The 11,056-nt window shown below is 40.3% G+C and overlaps 1 pseudogene; it reads left to right on the forward strand.

Moving 5' to 3' along the window:
* The first annotated feature begins 361 nt into the window (after positions 1 to 361).
* Positions 362 to 5,405, forward strand: LOC100943575 (annotated as a pseudogene).
* Positions 5,406 to 11,056: the final 5,651 nt, after the last annotated feature.

The following is an 11,056-nucleotide window of genomic DNA, read 5'->3' on the forward strand; positions in this document are numbered from 1 at the left end:
GTGTCTTCAATTCACCATCCTGCCACACTCTGCCCAGGCAAGTACCGCCTTGGGCATACCCTTTGCTCATGGGATCTGCGTTACCATCCCAGATATATTCCACCAGTGCCTGCCACTGGAGCAGATGCCAGCTTTCTCTGGTTGCCCAGAGAGACAGGGACTGTCCTTCCAAAATATCCCCTCAGGTGTGAGCCCTATTGTTCCCTCTGCTACTGCTGCTCCTCTGTACTGGGGGTGGGGAGGTGCTGCCTCTCCCTTTCCTGTACTGTTCCTTAAGTCCACCATTTTCTCCTTACCCCCTGATCCATAGAATTAGCACAGACCTGCAACAGCCCATGCCCTGTCCTCACCTTTTGAGAAAATGCCCAAGTATCTGGACTCCATAGGGGACAGGCTTCTAGATCTTTGGGTGAGATTTGAGGGGAGTGCTGGGAGTTCAGAATTGTAGGTAGAGAATATATACAGTTTTATATAGTTTTATGTCTGGCAGGAGATTTCCATGGCCCCCTAGTAAGGGAAGGAGGTCCAGTTTTTAGAGGGTCTCTCCCATGGGATAAAATGGGAGGACATTTCAATTCTGCTCATTTGTTTGTAGAAAGTATACTGTGAACAGTTCTCAAGGGGGAGGGGACTCCCATCCACATGGTGACGTTTTTGTACATTTTGTTTTTATCCTTGGGGTTGCAGCTCGTCTCAAAAGGGTTGATGCGCATTCTACAACTTCCTCTCTTGGCTCAGCTCCAAACCATCAACTTACTTGCTAAACTTCTGTCCTTTAAATCTCCTTCTGAATGGAGCCTCTGTGGAAAACTGGCTCCAATCGGCCATCTTGCCTCTGCTAGAGAATATTTTTTTTAGCATCTTTTCAACATGTGATGCTGTTGTTGACAGCATGGGTACTACAAGAGGGCATACACACTACTCAGACTATGATGAAATTAATGGTCTGATTCTTTACCCTCATCATAATCAACAACCTCAGTCATGCAACTTTGTACTGCTCTCCTATTCAGCATCTGGGTGTAATTCTCCAACCCTGAGCACAGCATGTGTTTGGCTTTGGTCAGTGGAAGTCAGCCAAAATGGAAGCTGCTAGGAAGGTATCATTAGCCTGCTGACCTTGAGCTTCTGTCATCCCTGGGAAGACATATCGGGTCCAGCCATCTAGTCTCTGTAGGACGAGAGATTTGTGACACTGAGCTGCCCTAGCAAAGGCCAGATGAGAACACAGCTGCTAGCCAGCCTGCTGATGCACAAGAAATATTTCTTGTTCAATATCCCTGAGTTCTGGGTTTATTTGTCATGCAGCTATAGCTAACTGTTACATATTAGTTGCAAATGTACAGAAAGATCTTGTAGTAGACATTATCCAAAGACATGCATCCTTCAGAGGACTCATGGAAAACAGGAGGAAAGAAAAGTTGAATGATGAGGAGAATTAGTCTAGGAAGTTTTAATTGTTCTAGTTGGCATTTCAAAGGATGAACACACCACTATCCAGAGAAAATCTGAAATGTTATTTTACTGAACCAAGACAGGAGCCGCAATCGAAACATGTGTCTAAGTGTCAAACAGGAACAATGAAGAATGATGCTGAGCTGGGTGTCCATGCATAATGTCACAATTTCAATATCCCAGGGATAAAGAGGACATCCTAAAAACTTCTGGGATTGGGTAAGTGGGAGAGATAAGAATTATATTGCATTGTGCCTCTCACCAGGAAAACCAAATTCTGGAAAACAGTAGAGCAATTATTTTAAACTTGATTCTTTTTCTTTAGTATGTTGCCATAAGGGTCTCACAGAAAAGTGATGTTGCGGAGAATAAGCATGCTTATTGAAATTATGTTTTAAATAAAGGTGACCATCTGCTCGCTCAGGCAAAATGGAGAGCCTTCTTGATTTGCTGTTGGTTTATATAGGCAATCTTGTGCATGCGCACTATACAGCAATGACCTCATTAACGTTCATTACAATCTCTCTGCATGTGTGCAGTGGGCATCAATGACTTCATTAATCCATTTAAACATCTTATGACCACCCACCCTGTAAGTAGCTCCTCCCTGGTTATCTGGTAATCCACTCACCATACACCTTTAAGCACAACCCTTTCAACATAACCCGGTTTAACATAACTTAATGAAGAACATGTCAGTTATTACTTTCTTTGTTCTTATCTGATGAAGACTGAGGCTACAGGGGAAAGTGACAATTTGAACATCTGTTCAACTGACCATGCCATTTGGAGACAGTTACTTCGAATCTTTAAGCAAAGCATAGAGAAACGTCTTGGGCATACAAGAATTTGTGTGCAAACCTCTGCTCCCATGTAGGCCTTAAGTCAGGGTTTTTTTGCTGGAGCCTTTCATAAGGAATTCTCAGGCTGGACTTCTCAAAAGCCTTTCATGAGCCCAGGTTTCATCTGTGCCATTAGATACCTGTATGCATTGGGTAAATTCCTCTTCTCTTGAGGTCCCCTAGCACATTACCATTCCTGGACCTGTCAGCAAGTGACCTGTGTCACTTACCACAGATCAGAAAAGGTTACTTATGGGTATCTGTCCAGTTTTCCAAAGGGCTTTTTCATTGGCCTTGTAAAGTCAACCTTAATTCCTTAACGTAGTCTGGAAATGCTATTCCAGCCAAAGCCTTGGTCATGTTAGGCCCATAACTAACCTGGCCATATGGGATTCTGCCTCAGTTTCTTACAAGTATGCCTGCACAAAGTCTTTTCACTGCTCTCTCTCAAATGGCTTTTTTGGCCAGAGGCATATAGGCATTTCACCTATATTTCCCCCTTCTTTTTCTTATTGGCGTTCACATCAGACTTCATTAAAGTAAAAATGGCAGCATGTCTTTCATTCTCCTTACTAGTTTGATTTAACTTCTTCCACATTATATATAAAATTAAGCAAAAGAAAAGTAACAAAGCAAAAGATCCAATGGTACTTCCAATAAGTCCATTGATCTTGGGTATAGGATTCATTTGTTCTATTCCTTCTGCTAATCCCTTCAAGATCACATCACTATCCTCCTTTTTCAACTTACATTGGAATGTATAATACACTTCATTCTGTAAATTTACAATATCATTAGTTAAATTCTTGTGATTCAACAAATGTTTCCTAACTTTCTCCCAGGGAAACGCTGTTTCATTATATTTTACAGGGGTAATACAAAAAGCGGTAATATTCCAATCACATTTTTGTTTTGTCTGCCTTTTTAAACTAACCAATTCATCGCCCATCATCATGACAGTTTGTTCCAAGTCAGAGATTTCATTAGATATTTCAGTATCTATTTGTCTTTGGGCAGTCCATAACTGTTCTGAATTTCTATGCCAATGAACAACAAGTCTGTGTCCTTATATTTTGGGTCAAGGTGACTCCCGCTGTAGCAGCAGTTGCAGTAACAGCAATGATCCCCAAAATAGTAGCAATCAACAGTCCAATCAATCAGTGACTTCTCTTCAGGATTCTCTAAGCCAATAACTGCAATATTGATAGAGCCGGGGAATCTTGCCAGGGTCTCACCAAGTTCACCAGCAGTCATACTCCCGTTTGAGCTCTCAATAAATATAGCTGTTCCTAAGATGGATTAAAACTTAGAGAATTGTTAATGCATGTATACATAGTACAGGTTTGTAAATATTGAATTTGTCCATTGGTTTTGTTTCAATGTATAGAAACTTTAAGCTATACATAAGGCAACCTTAAACAGGCTTGAATATTACGAGTTACATTTTTGGTAAAAGATAAGGTATATTTTTTATTTTAGTGACTTTTTCTACCCAAGCTTGAAGAGGATGGAGTATAGTCTTAATTTTCCATAAATGATTTTGTTTAAGGTATTTTGATAGATTGGGAGAAGGAGGAGAAAATCCTTCATCTCTCCACATAACTTGATTATATATTGTGGTGAAAATGGATGTATGATTTTCTTTTTATTTTAAAGGATTCTGAGGGTGCATGAAACCTCTAGGGTTTCAATCTATGACACTTCCATAGGAAGTATTAACAACTACAAAAGCACTTTTACCTTTACATTTTGTGTAATGCACTCATTCACTTATTTTTGAAAAGTTGTGCAATTAACAAAGAGGTAACTCAGAAGAAATCAAAGTTGTACTCAACATATACATTTGATGTCTCAAATGTATATGTTGAGAACATATGCATGGGAAAACCATCAAGTTAAAAACATTCTGACTAATCCAGAATTACCCCTATGCCAGATGAATTTTTTTAAAGAAGTTCATAATTGGATTCACTGGGTGAAATGTAAAGGACAATATCCCTTTATCTTGCTAAATACCACATATGGGGAGATTGTGGACTGGGGACCTATTGCTAAATTAAACCTCGTCTGGTGCTCCTGTCCCATTCAATGTTCCAGTCGACATCCCAATGGAGAATTACAAGTACCCATCAAAGAAAGATGTAGTTCGAATTGCCACTGGTTACTCTATGCATTGGAGTAATGGTGGGTTTTCACCCCCCTCCCCTGTTCTTGGATGTTATCCAAATAAAGTTCATTTATGGAAAGTTGCTGTTGCCATGCAGGCCATTAAAGCCTGGGGGATGGTCTGTCTCACAAGCCTGAGAATAATCAGTACACTATAAATTTTGAAGTTAAAGATACTTGGTATATTCAGGCTTGCCTACCACTACCTTTTGTGTGGCTTAAAGAAAATATAAATTGGAACAAAGAAACTGGATGAGGAGCAGCAGCGCATGTCCAACAAGCTGGAGGGCACCAGCCTATGACTCAAGGATGAGATGGACCTGTACAAGCGCATGGTGGACAAGCTGCAGCAGAACCGCCTCGAGTTCCAGAAGGAGCGGGAGGTGATGCAGGAGCTCATCAAGGACTTGCAGAAGGAGCTGGAGTATCTACAGATGTACAAGCCGGACCGTGAGTGGCCAGGCTGGGGTCGAAGTGCATCCTCTGGCCTGGGCGAGTTCAATGCTAGGGCCTGTGAGGTGGAGCTGGAGCACAAGGTAAAGCAGCTCAAGCAGGAGAAACATAAGCTGTGGGATCAGAATGAAAACTTGAATGGACAGATTCTGAGCCTCAGCCTCTATGAAGAAAGAATCTTTTGCTACCCAGACCAAAGCCCAGTCACTGGCTGCAGAAATAGACACAGCCTCACATGACGAGGGTATGATCATGAAAAGTCAGCTCTCCAAATGCCCTGTGACCCTCCACAGTGGAATCTCAGAGCTAATGGAAGTCTTGAAGCAACAGGAGGAGATCAACTTCTGGCTGAGGCAGTACATGGACAAGATTATCCTCACTATCCTGGACCACAACCCCTCCATCCTTGAGATTAAACAGCTTTTTTGGGCAGAGGCATATAGGCGTTTCACCTATGCTGCTGGCTGGATTTATTCCCAGCTACATTAGCAGTCAAACAAAATCACACAATAAAAATCTGTTTGTTGTGAGGACTCTGAAACTTTCCTACCACATATGTTCACCGAGAAAAAAAATTCTGAGGATATAATACAGCTGAGGGCTTCCTTACTCTTTGCAGAACCTACATAGGAATACAAATCCAGATTTGTAAATTATGTTCTCTGCTCCATGACCCTTTTCTTCCTACCATTGACTCCATCTTTATCTACAGCAAAGGAACTCACACCACCCATACAGCAGCCTACAAGTCAAGTTCTATCCAATCCACCTCAAATGGGCTTCTACTGGTAGGCCCTCACCTCTCCTGAGAACTGTGATCGGCGTGAGGAGGCAGAACCCAGAGAAGAGACCTGTACAGGCTCTGGGAGTGGCCTAGGAACCAGGTGGACAGGGAATTCCTGAATGTCAGGCCCTCAGCCCATGGCCTTGAAAGTAAAGAGATGAAGTCTGGGTAGGTCTCATAGACTCTTCACTGACTAGGTAGGGCTGGAGAAGAGCCAAAGCAGGGCCTTATAAAACCCAAGATCCACATTAGAGGGTCTGTTGCCCAAATATTGGGGTGGTACCAAGTCCAACCATATAAAAACTAAATCCAAAAGCAAGACCTAGAAGACAATAAAGAAACAAGGAAGAGATAGATATATCATGGACTTAGAATAGACCCATGCTTAAAGGGGCTATGATAATTATAACAACAATGACTACAATTATCATTTATTAAAAGCTGAGTATGTACGATATTCTCATTGATTTCATTTCATTCGTGGGAAAACTAAGATTCAAGTTAAGTAAAATTTACTCTTCACAAGACAGTGTCATGACCATGCTTGTAAGTGCTGCACTAGAGTATGCTAAATGTAACAGTATTTCATAGGATGGAAGCAGTGGCTCAAGCCTCCTAGCACTGTGGGAGGTGAGGCAGCAAGATCACTTGAATCTAAGAGTTCAAGCCTAGTCTAAGGAAGAACAAGACCCTGTCTCTACTAAAAATAGAATAATTATCAGGGCATAGTCACAGGTACTCTGAATGCTGAGGCAGTAGGTTCACTTGAGTCCAGGAGGTTGAGATTGCTGTGAGGTAGGCTGCTAACATGGCACACTAGCCTGGGAAACAGAGTGACATTCTGTCTAAAATACATAAATGAATAAATAAATAAATAAAGCATTTGAAATTAGTGGTGATTGGATGAACTTTCAGTAAATTATGTTGGAAAAATCTCACCTTAGATTAGTTCAAGTACCCTGGTTTCTATAACCTCAGTGGTTTAATACCATAAGAGATCATTTATCTCTCTCTCAAAGCCCTAAATGGGTATTTTGTTCCTGATTGGCAGTGGTTTGGGGATCTTGGTTTCTTCTATCATAGCATTCCCCACCTTCAAAACTGACTTTCCAGGGTGCATGAGCATCTGCACCAGCCACATGGGGAAAGATCAGTGAGGATGGTGGCAAGAGGCTTTCATGGACCAGGCCTAAATGGAGTTCCCACTTTCTACCCACATTCCATTGACTGGAGCTCAGTTTCCTGGTCATGGTGAACTGCAGAACAGGCTCAGAAAAATGAATGGCTATACACCCAGGAAAAAGGAGAACAGTTTCTGCAAGCATTTCTATCCATTTGGGAAAAAATGAAAAAATGTAGAGTTGAAGTTCAAGTCATATCCACAATAACAACTTTAAGATAAAGGAATAGGCAAATACCTTGAACTATAGATAGTAGATTAAAAAATTGTTTATAATCTTGAGTTTGGAAAAGCCGTAAGCAAGTCAAAACACTCACAAGGTATAAAAGAATTAATAGATTTAACTATATGAACAATGACATCTATCAGTTCTCGGCATTTTGGCTAAAATTAAGTATAAAACATAATAACATCTGGAAAACAGAAGTTAATATAAACATTGTAGAGGATGTGACAGAACAAAAGAAAATACAACATATAAGATTGACAATGAGTAAATCTATAGGACATACAAATACTTGTATAAATCATGGAGGAAAAAACAAATCTATGGAAAAATGCACCAAGGACTGTATACAAGAAATTTTCTCAATAAAAATATAAATAGTAAAATATAATAGGCTGTTCAAATTTAATCTATTCAAAGAAAACAAACTGCAATAATAATTTATTACCAGTTTGACAATAAAATATATTTATAATGTTCAGTATTAAAGTGAAAGTGAAGATATAGGTATAGATAATCTCTATATAGTCTTGGTAGGAATGTAAATTGTTGCAGCATTTCAGAAGAACAATTTGGCTATATTTAGCAGATAAATTTTTCTATAACTTTCAACACAGTAATTTTTCAACCTAGCAACATTTTTGCATGTGTGTGAGGTGACATAATTAAGAATATTTATGGCATTATTGTTTAAAGTATTAGAAAGTATAAATATCTGACAATAGAGTAATGATACTGGAATAATTATGACAAACAAATTACGCTATTAGTACATGTTACACAATATTATATCCTATAATGAATAAAAAAGACAAGATAAAGTTTAATATGACATAGAAAGGTCTCATGGACATTTTTCTAGTGAAAAATCAAGTCACAGAGCAATAGAAACAGTGTAATCTCACCTATGTTTTGAAGAAAAGCACAAAATGAAAATTAGAAAAGGTAAAACATTTTCTAAGAGCCAGCAATTGTGGTGACCACCTATAGTCCCAGGTCCTTGGGAGGCAGAGGTGGGAAGCCAGGCTGGGCAACCTAACCTACAGAGACCTCAGTCTTGAGAAGAAAAAAAACAAAAAGAACCATACTCTGAACACAAATCACAGAAAAAGAGGGCTTGATGATGTAGACTAGTTCAGTAGACCAGACAGTGACACTTGAAAATCAAAGGGAATCTTGAATTAGATGGAAGTCAATTCAGAATGAGTTTGAGGCTCAGAAGTTTGCTCTGTGTTGGGATGTTACTGGTAGGGGTGAGGAAGAAGAAAGGTCTGGGTTGAATTTATCTTGTTGTTAACAAAAATGAGTGGGCAACAGAAAGGAAGAATTTACCTAGAAACACATTAATCTTGAATCTATTAAATCAGAAGTTATAAAACTTGCTACAAATTACTGTTGATGAGAGCTTATTTTTGAAGTTTAACTCTGTATCTATTTCTCCAAATTTTTTTTCCAACTCCTTATCTATTGAAGTTCAGTAGTCCCTACTCCTTGAGAGAATTATGGGATCATTCTAAAAGACCAAACATGTCTTTTGCATTGATGAGGCATGAACAAATGATTGAATGAATGAATAAATGAATAAATAAGACACATGCATAAATGCTGGTTTTATGACAAAGTTCTCTCCCAAGAATGATTAGTTTAATACATCCAAATTCATGTTTCCACTCTTGCTTCATGTTGACCTTTCTGTATCCCCAGCTGATTCTATATGGCAAACCTGCAATTACAACTGGGACATTCCCAGGCTGATGCCAGCCCTATGAACCTGACCCATCTGCATTCTATGCTAACCCACTTTTGGCTCTTGCTGAACTGATACAGGATTTATTTGCAAGAAACTTCAGATTGTAATATATTACTTATTCACTTTATGATAGAGCCTTGTTTCCACATGCCAGTTAAAATGTTCACCACAGAGGGAAGAGTCAAGATAGCCAACTAGAAGGAGCTTTCACCAGAGGCTTCTGTCTACAGGGACAATATTAGACATAGTTGGACTCAGTGAAGCCAAAGTGGGGCTTTGAGCTGGTAAAGATGATAGAGAGTTGCACATTATCTGTGTTGAGACAAGCTGCAAGTCTCAGAAAGAGGAAGAAAGACAATAAAGACCAGGTACTAAGCCCATTGCTAAGAGGATGGGAGACCCAAGGGGGGCTCTCTAAAAGTGAGCAGAGAGCAAAGGACCTCTCCCATTACCCCATGGTAGAGATCTGCTAAATCCTGTTCCTTCCCCTCCCTGGAGGTCCCAACTCTGAGCCTAGCCATCATCCCTCCTGACACAAAAGTGAACAAACATTGTCTCCTTAATTCGGAACACACAGTTCACCCTTTTCCCCTAACCTGGCTACCTGAAAGTCTGCCCCCTTGCAGAGCCCAGTGTGTCTGGCAAACTCACTGGGAAACCTAAAACAGCAGCAGCAGTGGCGTGGAAGCATGGGGTGTGAGAGAGAGAGACAGAGGGACAAATGCAGAGACAGTGGTGTGGGATGAATTAGCAGGCGTAGACAGTGATGCCTCAGTCAGGTCTTTACTGATACCCATTCCCACTGGAGGGGATCCTGTTTCAGCCCCTTGGGATTGCACAGATGGATCTGCCTACAGATTTCTGCTTTCTGGCCACAGGGGCCCTTTGAATTCTTTCAGGTGAGCAGTGTTTATACTGAGTGGGACAATTTGATCAGATGTTTCAAACTCTAGGTCCCCCTAGAGACCCTGTGAACTTGAGTCATGGTGGTATTATAGAGGAGAGAAGCGGATTCTGCTACAGCTGTCCCCTTTGGGGGCAGGGCCCGCCACAGATGTTTGTATTTTTGTCCAACTGAGAGAAAAGCGTAATACAGTGACTCATCAGGATTGAGTAGAGACAGGCTGACATCAAGATAGAGCCAACCTGTATTATCTCGCTAAACTGGCCCTCAGGGCCTCTGGAGATATCTCTGAAGGAGACCTCTGCAAGGCTATAGGGGAAAAGCCGCAAGCACAAGCCCCAATTCATTGGTGAACAGGTGGTTAGCTCCAGATCAAGACTCACCCTGCCAGTTTTAATTGCCAAATAGCAGAAAATATGCATGAGGAGGAAATAGCAGAAGAACTCTGGCAACATGTAAATTCAGAGGAGATCAACATCCCCAATGGGAGATAAAGGAGATACAGTAGAAAATACCACCTATAGAGAAATTGCTGAAATAGAAGTCAGAAATAGAAGTCAGAATATGGATGGCAAATAATATGAATAAAATGGACAAAAAGATGGAAGTAGAAATCCAGAAAGTAGTTCCTAACTTGTCCCAAGAACTTCATGAATTCAAAGACCAAATCACTGAGGAAATAGACATAATGAGAAAAGACATAGCAGAACTTAAGGAATTGAAAAAGACATTTGAGGAGCTGCAAAATACAGTCAAGACTCTCACCAATAGAGTTGATCAGGCAGAAGAAAGGATCTCAGAAGTTGAAGACAAGTCTTTTAAACTATCCCAAGCATTCACAGAGGCAGAAAAGAAGAGATCAAGAACAGAATATTCCCTGAGAGAGTTATGGTATCATTCTAAAAGATCAAACATGTGAATTAGAGGGGTTCCTGAAGGAGAAGGGGGATGGTCCTAAAGGCCCAGAAGCTCTACTCCAAGACATCATGGTGGAGAATGTCTCAAGCATTGGAAGAGATATGGAAATTCAGATAGTCAATAGTTTCAGAACACCAGCATGACTCAATCTAAATCAAGCATTTCCTAGACACATTGTCATTAAATTGGCAAAAGTTAATATGAAGGGAAAAAATCCTGCAAGTAGCCAGGCATAAGAAAAGTATTACTTATCAAACAAAAAATATCAGGATGACATCAGATCTTTTAGCCAAAACTTTTCAAGCTAGAAGAGAATAATCATTTATCCTCAACCTTCTTCTTCTTTCTTTCTTTCTCTCTTTCTTTCTTTCTTTCTTT

This window comes from Otolemur garnettii, unplaced genomic scaffold (assembly GCF_000181295.1).
Source record: "Otolemur garnettii isolate 467f Iridium unplaced genomic scaffold, OtoGar3 scaffold00088, whole genome shotgun sequence".
NCBI classification, from domain to species: Eukaryota; Metazoa; Chordata; class Mammalia; order Primates; family Galagidae; genus Otolemur; species Otolemur garnettii.